This window comes from Triturus cristatus, chromosome 2_2, assembly GCF_964204655.1.
Source record: "Triturus cristatus chromosome 2_2, aTriCri1.1, whole genome shotgun sequence".
Taxonomy (NCBI): Eukaryota; Metazoa; Chordata; class Amphibia; order Caudata; family Salamandridae; genus Triturus; species Triturus cristatus.
The window spans coordinates 1,229,688,599-1,229,704,304 of NC_140582.1; the positions used below are offsets into that span (position 1 = coordinate 1,229,688,599).

The 15,706-nt window shown below is 45.3% G+C and overlaps 1 long non-coding RNA gene across 1 annotated transcript in view; it reads right to left on the reverse strand.

Moving 5' to 3' along the window:
- The window catches only part of LOC146863460 (uncharacterized), a 97,881-nt gene extending 86,750 nt beyond the window's left edge, over window positions 1-11,131 (reverse strand). Inside the window, exon 1 of the long non-coding RNA XR_014978259.1 lies at window positions 10,891-11,131. This is a non-coding gene — a long non-coding RNA (uncharacterized LOC146863460). The remainder of the gene's footprint in view (window positions 1-10,890) is intronic.
- Between the last annotated feature and the right edge of the window lie 4,575 nt (window positions 11,132-15,706).

Below are 15,706 nucleotides of genomic sequence, written 5' to 3' on the forward strand. Positions count from 1 at the left end.
GGATAACACTCTTGTTAGACCTGACACCATTGGCGTGAGTATCCCTTCTATTTTTGCTGTGTCTCCTCTGTGTTTGCTAGTAATAGATGCTCTGGGCGCTGTGCCACTGCCATTCAGTGCCACAGCGCGAATGCTCCCTGTGTAAAGATGACATGTGAATTGGTGTATCCATGATTGGCTTATTTGGTTTGCCTGTTAGTCCCTAGTAGCGTGGCCTGTGTGTGCCCAGGGCTGGTAAACCAAATGCTGTTGGTGGGCCTGCAGCGCTGGGTTGCGCCACCCACAGAAGCAGCTTGTAAAGTGTGTCTCAGACCTGCCACTGCAGTATCTGTGTGCAGTCCAGAACTGCCATCTTGGCTGTGAAGTGCACCCACTTCCCAGCCTCTGAATCTTCCCTTGGCAGCATGTAAGCCACCTCTATGGTAGGGTGCATTGTATGTGTAAGGTAGGACATGCTCTGATGTGTGTAGCATGTCCTGGTAGTGAATTAGACCCAATTTCGTTTTTCACTACTGTAAGGCTACCTGTTCTCCATAGGCCAGAATGGGAGGTTTGGCTATTACATTCTATAGTCCTAACTGACCCAAAGAACATGGTAGAAAAACGAATTTAGTATGCCTGAGCTCAGCATATTAAAATACATCTTTTAGTGAAGTTTATTTTTATATTCTGTGTTTGAAAATACCACTTTTAGAAAGTAGGTATTTTCTTGCCTAAGCCTTCCAGTGTGCTCTGCTATTATGTGTAATGGCTGTCTGGTTTTGGAGGGACAGGGCAGGCTGAGTCAGACCTGGGTTGAATAGAGAGATCTGCATTGGAGTATGGGATGGGGTAGCTCCTGGACCTGAATAGGGCTGTGCCTGGCAAGGTGAATGCTGGCTCCACCTCCCACTGTGCGTCTGATGGCAGACCCCCTCTTTCTGAAAGGAAGGATGCAGCCTGGTAAACAAAGTGATCCAGGGCTGGGCAGAACTGGTTCTGGCTGGGTTCAGTGACTAGTAGCTTCTGAGAACAAAGACTTTTGGGGTATAAATATCTGTGCCCAAACCCCTATAATTTGTATTGCTCCTGGACAACAACAAGAACCTCTGTCCGTGTAACTACAGGAATCTGCAGGAGAAGGACTGTCCTTGTGCTTGTGTGCTGTTTCTTGAACTGGCCTGCAGTGGTTACTACTGGACTTGGAAGAAGAGGAAAAGGACTTTGAAGGAAATTTTATTTTTGCTACAGCAATCACCCAAGGGCTAGAAGAGAGCTAGCCTCCTGCAAGAGTCTCAGGCATACCAGACTCCACCACCAGCCTCCTGTTCCCTCCCAGTGAGGATTTCTAGCTGCAGGTGAGGCCCCTGTGAGTTCCAGGGCCTCTAGTTCTACTGTGGAGAAGAGAGCGCTGAAAATCGTCGCTAACCCCCGTTAGTGAGCCGCTGCAGCTGGAAAGCGTGAGGAAAATCGTCACTCTGCTGCCGCCGAGTGCTCGCTACCGGAGATAATCGCATCACCTGTCGGCGGGCTTGAAAATGCTCGCTAACTCGAAGATTATCGCATTGCATGTCAGCGGGCCCCAAAACGCTCGCTAACCCAAGTTCGTCGAATCACCTATCAGCGGGCCTGAAAACGCTCGCTAACCCGAAGATTATCGCATTGCCAGTTAGCGGGCCTCAAACTGCTCGCTAACCCAAGTTCATTGTATCACCTGTCCGCGGGCCTGAAAACGCTCGCTAACCCGAAGATTATCGCATTGCATGTTAGCGGGCCTCAAACGCTCGCTAACCAAAGATCATCGCATTGAGTTCATCGCTTCACGACATCGCAGCGCGGACGCCGAGCGTTCGCCATTTTCATCGCATCAGGATCGTCGCTCCCTCGTGGAGCACCATTTTCTTTCATCGCAACAAGATCGCACACGCAACAGGCTCGGCGCATCATCCTCCCTTCGTGGCAAGGATTTTATCGCATCGCCGGCTTAGCGTGCAGAAGTTTGACGCTTTGTCCTGCCCGCAAACCAGCGCATCATCCTCCCTTGCGGTAAGGATTCAACGCATCGCTGGTTAGCGTGAGGAAAATCATCGCTACAACTCCTTAGCGAAATTTTTGTTGCTTTGCTACAGAATCCAGGTACCTTGTGAGTAAAAGGGTCGCAGAGACCACTGCCTTGAACCGAACACCTCTTTGTGAACCCTGAACTATTTTTGCAGCATTTTAAGAGTAACCCTATTTTCTAGCATTGTGGATTTTTACTGTTATTGGTCTTGTGTTAAGTATATATAAAGATACTTATTTTTTATAACTACTTGAGTGGGGTCCATTTGTAGTGCGCTTCACTGTGTTACTGTGTATGATCATAAATGCTTCACACACTGCCTCTGAAATAAGCCTAGCTGCTCGTGCTACGTTACCACAGGGTTGAGCAGGGGTTATCAAAGGGTGTAGTCTGCTTACTCTGACTTAGGAAGAAGGGTCCCTGCTTGGACAGTGGGCAGCCCTTGCCAACCAGAGACCCCTATTTCTAACATTGGTGGTCAGCGGTGAGGATCTGGACTTGCATTTATGATTGCATACAGTAATTATAGTGTACACTACTAGTGAGTGCAGACCATAACATAACCACGTACGTTTTTGAATCTATTTTTGATTGTTATTGCCAGTTATTGCCACAATGGGCAAGCCCTGATCCAATGCCTCAGAGGATCTCTTCTGGGAAGAAGAGAAAATAGACACCTACACTTCCAAGCAGCTCAAGCATTTTTGCAAACGCTTCACAGTCCCTATCAAAGGTCTCACTAAGAGGGAAGAGTATTACAAGGCACCGATGGCCTGGTTAGAAGCCAGGGATGCCCCTAGAAATATGGAAGAGCCTGTTGAGTGGGGAGTGAATGCAGGAGAGCAGCAGGATGAAGTGGTAGATTTGGTGGGGGATAAAGCTGTTTCCATCCCGGGCACTAGTGTGTCCTCAAGGGGCCTGACTCCAGAAGAGATGGAGGACAGGGAGAGAGATAGGCGGCATAATATGGAGATGTCTAAGCTTAAATTGGATGGTCAGAGAGACCTAGAGAATAAGAAGTTAGAATTTGAGATGATGATAGTGAAACTTGAACATGAGAGAATTTTGAGGGAGTTGGAGATTAAAGCAAAGAGTATAGAGATCTCCCCCTCTGGTGGCAGCATACCAGTAGTGCATACTGAGAGTAGAGTGTATATACCTAAAGAGGTTATTAAGGATTTCCATAAAAGTGAAGATATTGGGCAATGGTTTGCCGCTTATGAATTAGTTATGGTGTCCCACCGGGTCCCTGAGAAGGATTGGGGAGCGGGGTTGTGGGGACGCTTTGTGAGTGAGGGGAGGGATACCTTGTTGGACCTGCCCCCAGAAAGTAGGATGGTTTATGCCCACATGAAGGAAGCTTTGATTACCCGCTATGGTTTGACCCCTGAAATGTACAGGCAGAGATTTAGAACCTGCAAGAAGTTAGAGGGTACCACGTGGGTTGAATATGTGTCTTTTTTTTGCAGAGCAATGGAGCGCTGGGTACCCCCATTTCTAACAACTCTGTAGACTCTGTTTCCCCAAACTCCCTTCACCCTCTAGTTCACCGGCACAATGAGCGTCAAAAAGGGAACAACTGATGAATGGGGAGTAACACATGGGAGACTCAATAGGATGAGGTACCCCAACAGATGTATAGTGATCAGGGTCAAGCCAAGCAATCCTGGCACATCGTCTGGTGCGCGTTGGTATAAGTTGCACCAGAGACTTCAGGTCTCAAACACGATGAGTTGCAATTCCATGCCTCCCTGAATATGAGGCACTATAACAGGAGCACGTTGATGTGGATTGCACCAAGCAATTCCGGTCACACACAAAAAAGAATTGCAAATTCCATACGTGCCTGAAAAGGAGGCATCACATCCAGTGCAGGATGAACAGGTTGCATCAGACAAGTCAAGTTACACACACAAGCGCAGGTTCAGCAGACCCACACAAAACAATGCAGCACTACAGCCAGTACATCCCCCTCTTTGAGGGTCGCACCCTGTGAATTGGACACCGCATGCAAAGAGCATGCATTCGGCGTGTCTCACAAAAGAGATGCGGCATGATTGACAAAGAGGGTCACCTCTGATTCCACAACCAGGGAATCATCTCACTACCGCCAAAACTCATATGAGTATCAGGGTTACTGTGATTCAGGAACCACATGCCTTGGAAGTGGGCAAGATTTTTGGGCTCCGCAATCCTGTCTCCAGGCACAAGGATAAGTTCCATGCTCACACCACGCTACCCATTGGGATTTAGTACCTGATGTGGGCACTTGAGGGCAGCGCTTTCCAGATGCAAGATAGATGGTGTAGTTCCCTCACAGGAAATATTTGATGCCACTGAGATCCCCGAGAGAAAAGGAGGCTCACCGATGGGCCCTTGGAGAGGACACTTCAGGGTGCCACAAATCAGCAGATCTCGGCCCAGGCCAGCCACTATTCATAAAGGGCACACTGTCCCCTTCAATGGCAGTAAACCTCCATGTGCACAACAGAATCCTCTGGCATTGTGCACCACACAGTCTGGTTCTGGTTGAAGGATGGCACCCATAGTTATACTATTGTGTTCCTCTGAAGTTAGGGAGAGGTGTAGGGTTTCCCCTTTGAACCACAGATGACTCCCCTAAATTGTACGTCTGTCTACCATGGAGCCGTGGAATGTAGATCTTAATATCCAGAGGTGTCATGATCCCACCCCTAAAGGCCAAATGTCCAAACCTTATTCTCCTATCTATTCCATTTGAACCTCAAATGACAGAGGTCTATCATTCCCAATGTATGCTCATGGTTTATGGTTGTTGCTGGCGAATGTACAGATGTGCTCTATCAACCCCTGGTGTCCACTGGGACCGGGCACTATGCACACGAGACCAATATAACAAGGGGAACCCCTGCAACTAAATGTAGGTAGGAACTCAGGGGAAAATAAGACATTAACATGAAAAAAGAGCTTTCTCTACCTATATCTTTCAAACTGTACAAGGTATCATCAATTTGTATGCTGACACTTAAACTAAACCAACAAACAAAACGTTCAGCACATAGTCAGAAGAGAATTCATTACTATATTTTATTTTTCATTTTTGTCAGAATCAAAAAAAATTAATTCAATGCGATGGCTAATTTACAGTTTGTGAGGAATGCATCAAGCTTAACAGTATATATACACAGGTGTTGGTCAGACTTGAAGAGAGGCCCCAGACATAATCATACACAAACAAGCTCAGACTCATACCAATATCATACCATACCATAAATACATACATCACAAATCTACAAACGAAGGATCTAAATAACACAAAAAGGCCCTACAATCACAGCAGTCAATATATAAAAATTGTCATACAGGATTTCAATACTGTGCAGAGTTAAACATGTTCGGATTTAAAGAATTGGGAAATAGATGGGCCTCATGGAATGCGCCGACGCGCGTTTCGGTGAACGCACCGAGATGTAGGTGCCACCTTCCTCAGGGCGTACAAAGACCATACAAAATAGTTTTGGTGATGTACTGGGACCTGACAGGGATAAAATAACATGAGGGAAATTACAAATCTACATTTAGTCCAATTAATAATCGATATCTCAATAGCGTCATTTATCCTAATGAATGCATATCATACAGTATCATCAGTCATAAGTGTCAGAAAAACAAAACAAAAAACAATTTATCAAGATTGAGAAAATGTTAAAACACGAGAACTCTAGATTAACCTATTCAGACACTAGTATCAATTCGAAGTGACCATTGATGAAAGGAAAAGACTAGAGAGAGAGGGTGTGATTTTGAAGTATATGTGATAGATAACAGGTCCCATCCACAGAATAGGCAGACAAACGAGAGAATTAGCAAGAAGAAGAACAAACTCTCATGAATACTCTGTAGCAAAAAAATGCGCAACATAGTAACAATGGGATAGCGTACAAGATAGAATATCCCGCTCACCTGTATAGAATATATATATATGGCGTTCAAGTCAAGCTGAGGACATAAGCAGAATCACTCTGGCCTCAGACAGGTGGCCGATGCGTTAAGTAACTTCAATCTGCTGGATACATAGACAGTAAGATAAGTTCTTTTGGAAAAAAGTCAGGCTGAAATGAAAGAACTGAGGCCTGGCATAAACGCTGTTAGATAAAGTTAGTGTGAGCAAAAGGAAAACAAGCACAAAAAGAATGATGGAAAAGGGCTTCGCGATTCGCAATATAAACAAAATTCAGAGTTCAAACACCGAGACTCTGAAGTTAAATGGAGACGGACATTCTGTTATATAACTCATTCTAAATGACAGATATATCATATTTCACTGGGTGAACAACACTGCATGCGGTAGTGAAAAATCACCTATTGTTGACTCGGAGTTGACTCGGAGTCTGGGCTTAGGCTTTCAGAATAAGAATTTCAAGGGTGAAAGTAATTTCGGTTCCGGGTCGAGCTGAACAGCAAAAAGAATAAAAGAAATAGAAGAAATAAATGTAGACAATGAAATTGGACTCAAAAAAATTATTTTAGTGTTGTATGCTGTATGAAGATTGAATAAAAAGCAGCAAAAAGCACCTGACTGGGCAGATCTCAGTATATCCGTAGTTTATTGATATGGAAGCACGGTCTAAAGGACACAGGACATTTTATCTCAAAGTTAGAAGGATTGCAATACAACCCCCAACAGGAAATCCTGGTAACCCTGGATGTCGACTCTTTGTACTCGAATATCCCCCAAATAGAAGGTTGCAGGGTTTTGACCAGCATTATTGAAAAGAATCAAACTTTACACAATGGCAGATTTCTAACTCGCTGCCTGGAAATATCAATAAACTACGGATATACTGAGATCTGCCCAGTCAGGTGCTTTTTGCTGCTTTTTATTCAATCTTCATACAGCATACAACACTAAAATAATTTTTTTGAGTCCAATTTCATTGTCTACATTTATTTCTTCTATTTCTTTTATTCTTTTTGCTGTTCAGCTCGACCCGGAACCGAAATTACTTTCACCCTTGAAATTCTTATTCTGAAAGCCTAAGCCCAGACTCCGAGTCAACTCCGAGTCAACAATAGGTGATTTTTCACTACCGCATGCAGTGTTGTTCACCCAGTGAAATATGATATATCTGTCATTTAGAATGAGTTATATAACAGAATGTCCGTCTCCATTTAACTTCAGAGTCTCGGTATTTGAATTCTGAATTTTGTTTATATTGCGAATCGCGAAGCCCTTTTCCATCATTCTTTTTGTGCTTGTTTTCCTTTTGCTCACACTAACTTTATCTAACAGCGTTTATGCCAGGCCTCAGTTCTTTCATTTCAGCCTGACTTTTTTCCAAAAGAACTTATCTTACTGTCTATGTATCCAGCAGATTGAAGTTACTTAACGCATCGGCCACCTGTCTGAGGCCAGAGTGATTCTGCTTATGTCCTCAGCTTAACTTGAACGCCATATATATATATTCTATACAGGTGAGCGGGATATTCTATCTTGTACGCTTTCCCATTGTTACTATGTTGCACATTTTTTTGCTACAGAGTATTCATGAGAGTTTGTTCTTCTTCTTGCTAATTCTCTCGTTTGTCTGCCTATTCTGTGGATGGGACCTGTTATCTATCACATATACTTCAAAATCACACCCTCTCTCTCTAGTCGTTTTCTTTCATCAATGGTCATTTTGTATTGATACTAGTGTCTGAATAGGTTAATCTAGTGTTCTCGTGTTTTAACATTTTCTCAATCTTGATAAATTGTTTTTTGTTTTGTTTTTCTGACACTTATGACTGATGATCACTGTATGATATGCATTCATTAGGATAAATGACGCTATTGAGATATCGATTATTAATTGGACTAAATGTAGATTTGTAATTTCCCTCATGTTATTTTATCCCTGTCAGGTCCCAGTACATCACCAAAACTATTTTGTATGGTCTTTGTACGCCCTGAGGAAGGTGGCACCTACATCTCGGTGCGTTCACCGAAACGCGCGTCGGCGCATTCCATGAGGCCCATCTATTTCCCAATTCTTTAAATCTGAACATGTTCAACTCTGCACAGTATTGAAATCCTGTATGACGATTTTTATATATTGACTGCTGTGATTGTAGGGCTTTTTTGTGTTATTTAGATCCTTCGTTTGTAGATTTGTGATGTATGTATTTATGGTATGGTATGATATTGGTATGAGTCTGTGAGCTTGTTTGTGTATGATTATGTCTGGGGCCTCTCTTCAAGTCTGACCAACACCTGTGTATATATACTGTTAAGCTTGATGCATTCCTCACAAACTGTAAATTAGCCATCGCATTGAATTAATTTTTTTTGATTCTGACAAAAATGAAAAATAAAATATAGTAATGAATTCTCTTCTGACTATGTGCTGAACGTTTTGTTTGTTGGTTTAGTTTAAGTGTCAGCATACAAATTGATTATACCTTGTACATTTTGAAAGATATAGGTAGAGAAAGCTCTTTTTTTCATGACTATGCACACGAGAGCCTGAGAGCATAGAACTGCCCGTATTCTAAAAGTGGCATTGCTAAGTGAGTTATGCCTACATCACCTTTACCACTGGAAAGGGTTTGGCGCAGCGAATCCAATGATAGGAAACATCATGAGGCTGCTTCATTGCAATCCACTATTGCAGCTTAAAGCAATGTCACCTGCTTCCGCATGTTAACCTATGGGAAGAACAAGACTCATAGGTAGTGAAAACACACAGGTGTTCCTCGCTACCTGGGCGCATGTGCGATACTGCGCACACTTACTGCAATTGCAGGTCGGACACATAGTTCCCAGCACCAGAGGTGCAACTGCGCCCACACCAGTATGCAATAACAGGCTAGACATGGGTTTAACTAAAATGGGGGTATGGGCGCACACTTAGCCTGTGATGGCACGCTGCACATGCGGTCAATGGAACCATAGGTTCGGGTGCACACACAGTTGCCTGTACTGACAGGTTGCTCAGAAGTTTCATCATTATAGATGCTAGTGTGCACACACTGGTCTGCAATGGCAGGCCGGGTACATGGGCTCACTCAGGCCCAAGTTCCTTTAGGAGTAAGGGTGCTCACACCATCCTGCACAGACAGGTAGGTCACATGGGCTTACCCAAGCCCCAGCACCTTAGGTGCGAGAGCGCAAACCACCCTGCCCTGGCAAGCCAGACACAGGATGACCCTTACAGGTGCGATTGGGCACACCTGGCCTGCTACAGTGGACCGGGCACCTCGCCAATATCAGCATAGGTGCAAGCGCACAATTACAGGCTTGTAATGGCAGGTTGACCAGAGTGTCAGAACAACACATATGCAGGTAGGCACTTACTGGCTGGGCATTGGCAAACCGGGCACCTATCCAAAATGCCTGGGCGCCACCTCGAGCCTGCAACAGCAGGCTGGACATGTACATGAAACAGCTCAAGGGCCGGTACGCATACCCGGGCTTGCAATGGCAAATTGGGCGCATAGTGAACGTTACGCAGGTGCAAGTGCGCACTCCCAGTTCTGCATTGGCAGACCGGCCCATGTTCCAGAACATCGTGTCAGCGCCTTTTCCTAGCCTGTGTAGGAAGGCGCACGCACTTCCCCACTGCCTCAATGGTGAAGACCTTGCTCAGGGGCCCCACAAGAGAATCAGCAACACCCCAGGAGTATCCTCATGAGAAGAGCTGACCTCCAATGCAGGGGAAGCTTCCCGTAAGAGGTTCCTCACTACCTGGGAAGTGAACGTCCATATGTACCCACCTAGCCTTGAGCCAACCACCCCCCCTGCGTCCCATAAGTGTGTGTTGATCAATCACAAGCATAATTGCCCATCCATTTTGTTTAGGCCATGGGTACTCGCAAATATTTTCCCAAGGGCCGCAATCTTTGGTCTGTGATGTGACCGAGGGCCTCATCAATGCCAGCAGGAGGGTGATCTGTGGGGGCTGGCGGGGAGGGGCAGGGTTGGCACGGAAGGTGCCCGGTAAGATGGGTATAGGGGAAGCAAAGCATATGCATGGTAGTATCTTAATTGCGCAATGTGAAACCAGAAAACCTGGGATTAATCCCAGCTTCTCCACTTTACCAGATTGTGTGATCCTAGGCAATTGTTTTGTTTCACTTTCCGTCCTATTTCTTTCATTATCACATATAAGAGGACTTTGAAATACATCACTTCAGGATGTGCACTGTACAAAACCTTCTCCTGTGTTTAATTTAATCAAATCTAGTGTTGTTCATGTATAATAGGAGGCCACCCTAAGAGGGCACATAACAACTGACTTACCTCTTAGTTCAATATTGGCATTGTTGTCAGTGTGGGGGAAGAATGTATGTTTCTAAATTCATATTGGAATACTATCACTTAAAAAAAAACTTCTCAATGCACTGATGTATTCTAATATACTAAAGTAAAATGATTCTGCATGTCAATAAAATAAAATGTTGAAGTTTTGAACAAACCTCATCATAATTTTACCCTTTTGCTGCAAAATGACTTTGAAAATGATGGTGCTCCTAAAGTTAAGTTGTGCAGGGCAAACCTAGTTACTTCCTTTCTTTAACTTCAATTAAACAGTAAATAAAATCTTGCCTGTACATTTAACATCGTTTTAATGTTAGTGCTGCGTCAAATGAACAGCAGCTCAGTGCTGCCCCATGTAAAGGTCAGGAGGGCCGCATGTGGCCCCCGGGCCGTACTTTGAGTATCACTGGCCTTTAGGCTTAACCTCAGCTTAAGTATCTGAGAAAACATCAACCCACCTCAGAATATGGGTCCTAAAACCAACATGGGTGGACCAATTGTCATTTGTAGTGCACAGTGCCACGTGGAGTGATGTTAAATGTCACTCACTGCGTTATCACAATAGACTTACCTTATAGTTAAGGCTGGGCAACAAGGGTTGCTATAATTAGATTCCTGATATCTGAGCTAAAAGGGATTTATGTTGGCTGTCTTCCGTCTGATATTCTCCTGCTTCCATAGAATCAACCGGGAAATGCTATTATCTCTATCATTTTATTTTATCTCCCTCTTTCCTCTTTGAAAAGGTTGTTATCATGTATGAATCTGAATGCGTCTCCTCTTTGGCCAGAGGAATGACAGGCAGCCAATAAACACCTTTGCAATTGGAGAGTGGCAGCACCTAGGCGGGACAGTAGCAGAGCGCGTGTAACACCACAGCCAATAAACACCTTTGCAACTAGAGAGTGGCAGCGCTTGTGCGGCACGTGGGCGGTAGTTCGCTCGGGCCAGAGCGCGCACGACGACGAAGCCAATGATGCCATTGTTTCTGGAAAATGGCTCCGGTTGGGTGAGGCATCAAAGACATATCAACCAATCTGCGGGCAGTCCACTTAGCGCGAAGTGCGAGGGTTGGTCGTGTAGCCAATAAACACGATTGTTACTGGTGCGTAGCACCGCTTGGGTAGGGCAACAAAGGTTAATCAGCCAATCAGAAGGGAACCAACTTATTGCGAATGCGGAGCATGCCACGCTGCAGCCAATAATATTAGAGCTTGGCAACACATTGGTTAAGGCAGGGTGTGCAGTAGGTCGTTGTTCCGCACAAGTGTCGCAGACGAGGCCGCTTCAAGTCGGCTCACGGGGTGGCCTTTGTTGTTCTCTTGTCCACGTAAAAGCGTCTGACTTCTCCGTCGGCTAATTGAAATTTTATGTTTTTTAGGCAACATGAATGACGTGCTAGTTAGTAGTTGCTACCTGGCCAGTATTTATTTTATCGTCCCAGCTGTTGTGTAAAGACCGAGAAAATCAACAGAATCTGGTGTTTTCTCCAAATGCGTGAAGCAATCATTGCAAGTGCGTTTTGGGGCTGTTTGAAGCGGCCGGATAGAATTTCCAAGCTGAAGAGCAAAGAATTCCGACTGCTTAAATCTCAACTGCTGGGCAGTTCAGAATCTGAAAACGTGAGCAAACGGGTGTTTTTTTTTTCTCCATATAAATGTAGCTACCCTTCCTATAGTACCATAACATGTTTTTGTGATTTGGTTCAGCATTTCTTGATTTGTAAATGCGTATGTGTCAACACACCCACTTCAGGCATCACATTCCTAATTTTTACAGCCAAAAATGTATTTATTTTAGTTGTATTATTTATTTTTTAGAATTGTTTTATAACAGTATATTTAACCTTGCATGTCTTCCACGTACAGCATAAATAAACACATTGGATATATAGCTATGTATGTTTGTATTTATGTGTGTGTGTGTGTATATATATATATATATATATATTACCTACTGGCGGTCGCCAGTAGGTAGTTATAGTTAGGACCCTCTTACCATAGGAAAACCGCAACATTCTATTTTAAATAACTTTGGCGCCGGTCGACGAATCCTCGCGAAATTTTCAAAATAGGTGGGGCGCTCCGCTCCTACCCTGAAAGTCTCGGGGGGGATTCGTCAAGCGGGGGCTGAGATAAAAGGGGGGTCCCAAAACGCGTTTTTCCCATGCATTTTTCCATAGGACCATTAGACACAGCTACAGCCCGAACGGCTGAACAGAGTTCCTTGAAATTTGGCAGAGAGGTAGTCTACAGGTCAAGGAAGTGCCTTTTGTAGGTTTGGTGTAAATATGTTCAGTAGATTCTGAGAAAATAGCCTTTAAATCAATATATATATCTGAGCCAGCTTACGGTGCGCTTACGGTGCGCTTAGCGTACGGTGACGTGCGCGAGCGCGATTCTGATTGGCTGTTAGATCTAAGTAAACATTCGAATCGGTTGAAACCAGGAAGCGGCGGCCGCCATTTTCTCTCTCGCACTCTGAGTGGGGCAGCAAAAATAAAGCCAAAAAATGTCTAAAGGGGCAGTATATTGAGATCATAACCACCCAGCATTGATATAGGGGTCCTCAAACAACCCCCAAGGCCAAAATAAATGTATATTTTTTTTTTCGAAAAATCGCCGATTACACTTACCGTACGCGTACGGTAAAAATTTGTTAAAAAAAAAAATTATCCACACTCTTCCCCACCCCGTGTGCAAATGGTACCCGAAGGTCACCATTTGTGCATGGCATATTTCACCTGTGAAATTAATAAAGAATACATTTCACAACGATGCGCATAATATGTCCCCCATGTGCGCACGGTGCGCGAAGCGCATCGTGCGTACATGGCCCATCCCGCTTAACGTGGGCACGCGGTGCGCGCAGCGCACCGCGTGACCACCGTGCGTGCACGGCACTGACTGCGTAAAGTGGGCACGGAACAAACTGCGTTAACTGGGCGCGCACGCCACGAATGGCGTAAAGTAACTTAGCATTTCAAAAAACCGTACAAATTCACTGAAAAAACCATAGGTTTCACACACGTTATAGTTAGGAATTAGCATTTAAAAAACCTTGCAAATTCACTGAAAAAACCATAGGTTTCACACAAGTTATAGTTAGCTGTACATTTCACTCGTAAAAAACCAATGAAATTCCCCCGTTATAGTTAGTGCAGGCAACTATAACTCACGCGACCGCAATCCTCTGCTGATGACATATGTTTCTTTATGAAAAAAAATTATTTGTAATATATGTATAGCTAAAATTTAATGGAAGAAGACATGGGCAAATAAGTGTCTAAATACAGTATTAGCATCAGCAGAGGATTGCGGTCGCGTGAGTTATAGTTGCCTGCACTAACTATAACGGGGGAATTTCATTGGTTTTTTACAAGTGAAATGTACAGCTAACTATAACTTGTGTGAAACCTATGGTTTTTTCAGTGAATATATATATATATATATAAAAATAAAAATTCCCCACAAACCAGTCCGGCTCTTGCCCACCAAGCATAACATAGTTTGTTGTATTATTTTGGAGCGATAAGCTGTGTTGACTGATATCTCAGCTGCTGCACATATCTGTGTGATGTTGTGCGTTATTGGGCCTGCAATGTAAATGAGCCACACTGACACACGTATGCTGTAGTTGCGGTCAGCACATAACTTGACCACGCCCAGCACGCTGGGCTATTTATTCACTACCTCACGTGGTCTCGACCTCCGTCGAGCCCACCGTAACTATCGCACTATCGAGGGGGTAATTGAGTGTGTAGACTCCCCTGCTATTGTGAGAAACGTGGGCTGTCCCACTGTCTCTTGCGATATTACATTCCTCCTTTACCAGGAGACAAAACTGAGATGAACACAAACTCAAATCACAAACATAAACTCTTAGTCCTGACTGTTGACAACCGGTCGAGTTACAACAAAAGTGGAACAGTCTTACTTGGGAGCCGGTGGTAGCTGCTCACCCTGGCTGCGACCTGACTTTCGATCGCTGACTAGCCACAGGTCACATAGTCCTTATACTTCTGGGAAGGCTTGGGGCAGGGTCGGAGGTGGTACCGGCCTTGGCTGTTCCGCAGCTGCGAGTCTGGGGGCTGGTCGACTGGATCGCAGGTGGAAACCAGACTTTGACTTCCTCCGGACTCTTGGGCTGGTGGTGGCAAAGATGGTAGGTTGGCAGAGCGGTCAGGTGAGCCTGATTGCCCACGTTCTGTCATCCTGCTATTAGGAGTTGCAGGTCCAAGTCGGGGCAGCTCATCCTGATCGGGGCGCTCTGGGGCGTCGCATCCTTCAGCGGGTGGTATTTTCTTAAAGAATGAAACATTGCGGGTGACTGTCTCTGATCCTCGCTGTGCACTCATCATGGTGCCTTTTATGGCAATGACTGTCCATGGTTGCAGTTCGAACGGTGTCCGGAACTTTCCTCCGGGGTGTCGATCTTGCACAAGTACCTGGTCGCCCACAGCAAACGGGCTTTCTTTGGCACGTATCTTCTGAGATGCCGCTTTATTGGTTTTTTGTCGTCTCAGGTCCGACAGATTCGGGGGGCTCGCGGCTTCCTCCCACGTGGAGTGATGGGGAATGGTGTCGGTAATCGCTCCGCCGAAACACAGGCGGCTTGGCGATATGCCCGTGGTACAGTGTGGAGTGAGCCGGTACTCCCGGAGAAATTGATACACAGCTCATTCTAGGTTGAGTCCTTCGGCTAGCGTGATTTGGATAGTCTTATTCAGGGTTTGCACCAGCCGCTCTACTTCGCCATTGGCCTGGGGCCACCTTGGTGTGATTTTCCGGTGCTTTATTCGGTGGGAGGCTAGGTATTCGGCCACTTCCATGCTGGTGAACGGTGGTCCATTGTCAGTCCAGAGCTCTCCAAAGAGTCCATGGGTGGCTATCACTTTTTCTAGTTTAGGGATTACTTCTGCGGATGACGTTGAGGAAATTAACTCTACTTCTGGATACCTAGAAAAGTCGTCTACCATCACGTGTCGCCCCCCTGGCAGGCTGCCGAAATCCGCACTGACTCTGTCCCATGGGCCGCCCGGGGCTGCTTCGGTGATTACCGGTGCCGGCCTGCTTGGGAGACTTGTGGCGAGGCATACGGGGCAGTGTTGTATTAGCGACTCTATCAGGTGGTCCAGGCCGGGGAACCATACTTTACTCCGGAGCCGGTTCTTGGATTTGACGATGCCCTGATGTTCTCAGTGGGCGAGAAGAGCGGCTTGCTTGGTAAGGCTTGCGGGTAGAACCAGGCGCGGACCCCGCAGGAGACAGCCTTCTGCCGATTCTGACAGCTCTTGACGGACTTGATACAGGGATTTCAGCGTAGCTTAGCTTGGGCTGCTGTTGTTCATATGGGCGACGGACTTTGTAGATGCTGCCAGTCTCTTG